Genomic DNA, 3743 nt, shown 5'->3' on the forward strand with positions numbered 1-3743 from the left:
ACTTCTCCAGGGACCAGCCTCTCGAGAGGGGGCGCTTTCCCGGTGCAGGGGAAGCCGGGGCTCCGAGAGCAACAGAGGCGGCTGAGGCGTCGCTGTCACCTCCGGCTGCTGCAGTAAAACCCCGAGCCGAGGCGGGGACGGGGAGGAGGGGATAGGGAGGCGCCCTCCCCCGCGCTGGGGCTGGGATCCCCGACACTACTGAAGGGGCACGTCCTTTGGCGATGGCAGAGGGGCGGGCCGATAAACAGGAGGTGAGAAGGTGGGAGCTCTGGGGCTTTAGCCTAAGCTGCGTTAAAGCGCTCAGGCAAAGCCCGCGCCCAGCATCCATCGGGCTGCAGACTTTGGCAAGGGGGCGAAGAAGCCCGGGTGTAAGCACAGCAGGACTGCGTCTGAAACTCGGCATCCGGCTGCTAAGTGAGCTCAGGGCTCGGGCTGGGGCAGCGGGCGGCCAAGCAAGCATCCCACCCCATTTGTTTGTCAAAAACCGAAGAAAGCAAAGCCTTTTAGCACTGGCAGCTAATTTTGGTGCCTCTGAACGTGTGAAACGCCCCTCCCCGCCCCACTCGCATCCTGCCACCTTGCCCGCGGTAGCTGGGAGGTTAATCGTTAAAAAGGTGGACTCCCCCAGGGAAAGAGATGAAAGGATCGTGTCCGGAGAACTTGTGTGTGCCCACTCACAAGTGCAGAGAATTAATCTCGGCCCGGACTGCGGCAGGAGGGCAAACTGGGGAAAGAGGGCTGGGAGGCGGCCCGGTGGTGCAGAGACGCGCGGCGGCTGCTCCCGCGGCTCCCGGGGCTGGCGTGCCCTGGCTTACGCTCCGCGTTCGAATATCTTCCCCGGAGGGCTCGGGACCAGCGCGAGCACCTTCCCTGGAAGCTCACATCCGTCACCCAGCGATCTCCTCTCCATCGAGAGCAGGGCTTGCTGAGAGTGTCGGAGGACCTTGAAGGCTCCCCGCTCTGTATCTCCGTGGCCGAGACTCTTTCTGCTCGAGGCCCAGGGGAGTCCGGGAGCGAAAGCCTCTTTTGATGAATGAGCATTTGGGCAGTATCTGCCCATCAGCCCCCACTGCCGAAGGAGGAGACACTGCACATGCTCGGCCAGGGCTGATTGTGCTAAAGCGCGAATTTTAGCTGCTGGCAGGTCTCTGCTCATCCTCACAAGGTGCTTTCAGCGGGTTCCACAATGCCAGGGCTACGAAGAGGGAGGCTCACGTTATTGGGCGATGGTGTCTCCATGCAGGAGGGAGGATGTCCCCAGAGGAAGCTAAAGGTAGATGGGGGCAGGGAAGGGAACCAATAGAAACAGAGCACCTGCTTGGAGCCCGTGTTAGCCATTTTACATAGTTATCATTTCCTTCTGCTCCCGTGTCTAAATAGCAGCAACCACTGCTAGTGTTATTTATTTCTTTATCACTTTATGTTGGTCACATTCCTTATCTTTTGGCTTCTCCCGACACACCTTGCAATGTTGGCAGGGTAGATACGACCACTCAGGGCATGTAGATCAGGAAATAGAAACCCTAAGAAACGACTTGGCCGGGGCTACCAAGCCCATTTGTGGTGAGGCCAATTCTATTTACACTGGTAAATCTTATTTTTTATTATCTATTTTCCCCCACTTGTTTGTGACACTCCACCCTCCATACTGTGATTGCACATTTGTGGAAATATAGAAATAGACCTTCTTGGCAAAGGTTTGTGAAATGGATATGAGACCTTGCAAGTACTCCAACTGGAGGTTGGGGGAAACTGGCACAGCTGGCAGATGTATTCAGACCATAAAAAATAATCTTAAATGACATACACGTATTATAACCACACACGGGAACATCTTTATGAATATCTTAGCAGCTCCAAATGGAGAATACATCTTCCGTGTTTTCCATACAACTATAGAACATTCTCGAAACTTAACTAGATCACAAACTATAGGTCAACACTTTTATTTTTATTTTTATATTGGAGACAGGGTCTCACTCTGTCACCCAGGTTGGAGTGCAGAGGCACAGTCACAGCTCACTGCAGTCTCAGCCTCCTGGGCTCAAGTGATCCTCCTGCCTCAGCCTCCTGTGTAGGTGAGACTACAGGCACGTGCCACCACACCCAGCTATTTTTTAAATTCCTTAGAGACGGGGTCTCATTTTGATGCCCAGGCTTAGGTCAACACATTTTAAAAGGCAGAAGTCATACAGACCACATCATCCATCAAAATACAATAAGGATAAAATTAACAACATTTATCCTGATTGTTATACTATCGGGAATTTAAAGATGCTTTGAATCTGTATTAGAAAGCACAAATGGGAAAATTACAAACTCTTTAGGAACAGAAGAAAAACAAAAACCCTACATAACAAAATTGAGAGAATACAGAAAAGCCAAACAATCTATGAAATTATACACTGTGTCTTTATTGCAAAACAATGTACAAAGAGACTTAGAAAAAAATTGCGAAAGGATTATGTTAACTAATAAAGATAACAGCAGAAAATAATAAAGTAGAAAAGTAAAAAAGCAAAAACAAAAATGAAAAAGGAGACTTGATCAAGAAAAGAAAAAAAATTTATTCTCTGGAAAGATCAAGAAATAAATCTAGAAAAGATCAAGAAGCAGAGAAGATACAGATAACATTAGGAAAGAAAGATGGCATACAACCACAGATGAGGAAGAGATTAAAAAATTTAAAAAGCACCTCAATTGATATTTTTTTGCCCATGAGATGGAATCTTCTTTTGTTCTGATTACTGGAACTTGTGAGATAATAATTAGTTAGCATTACAGCTTATGCAGCGGTGAATGAAATTTGAAGAACCAGGCAGCATTGTTAAGAATGTAATAGTGTAAGAACATAAAGTAATAATTGTATCATCTGAACATTTTTAACCAGGCCTTTAATCATCAGTATCATAAAGTTTCTATCACATAACTAAAAAACACACTGCTGGAGTAGAAAGCTCTCAAAAGTAATCATCACTAGTGTGTATTCCCTTAGGTAACCTGAGATGTTTGGAGACAGATATTATTGGGAGAGGAATGGGTCCACTTTATAAAACTGTGCTTAGGTTTTTTTGGGATGTCTCTGGAGTCTACAATATCAGGAAGAAGAAAGGAGTTGATGGGAGAATCCACTTAAAATGACCCATAGTCAGCTACCCAATCTTGTATGCATTTGCCGAGAGTGATCTTACTTTTAGCAGATTAAAATTCAAGGATAAAATGTGAGTTTTCTAAAGCTTCCAAACCTGACCATGGTGAAAAGAATATGGACTTTGAAGAAAAACAGCTCTGGATTCAAGTCCTAGCTCCTACTAATCAGTTCTGTAGTCTGAGGCAATTAGCTAGTATCTGTATACTTGGTTTTCCCAATTATCAGGTAGGAATAATATTGATTTTATAGGGTTCTTTTGAAAATTAAATGAAACAGCATTTACAAAGTACTCATCATACGGTTCCTGCTGAACCCCGAACCCCATTCTGCCTTTCCTAAATGCCATCTTTTAGTAACTTCTCTTCCGGCTATTCACATTCCTTCCATTTTGTCACTGGGATGCTATCCTTCTTCCCTTCCTTTCAGTGAACCATGCGCCTGCTCCATGACTTACCAGCAATCAGAGAAATCCAAGTATCATTACTGAGTACCCTTGGGATGCTTTGGAAAGATCCTCTTAAATCTAAAAATAACTTAGCCCCTTTTTTACAAGGTGTAAATGGCAAAAATGAGGCCTGCTTCTTCTTTCTTT

General features: G+C 45.9%; 1 pseudogene; it reads right to left on the reverse strand.

Moving 5' to 3' along the window:
* Nucleotides 1-112: 112 nt before the first annotated feature.
* LOC134732945 (uncharacterized) lies at nt 113-1186 on the reverse strand (annotated as a pseudogene).
* Between the last annotated feature and the right edge of the window lie 2557 nt (nt 1187-3743).

The sequence above is a fragment of the Symphalangus syndactylus genome, chromosome 17, assembly GCF_028878055.3.
Source record: "Symphalangus syndactylus isolate Jambi chromosome 17, NHGRI_mSymSyn1-v2.1_pri, whole genome shotgun sequence".
In the NCBI taxonomy this organism is placed as follows: Eukaryota; Metazoa; Chordata; class Mammalia; order Primates; family Hylobatidae; genus Symphalangus; species Symphalangus syndactylus.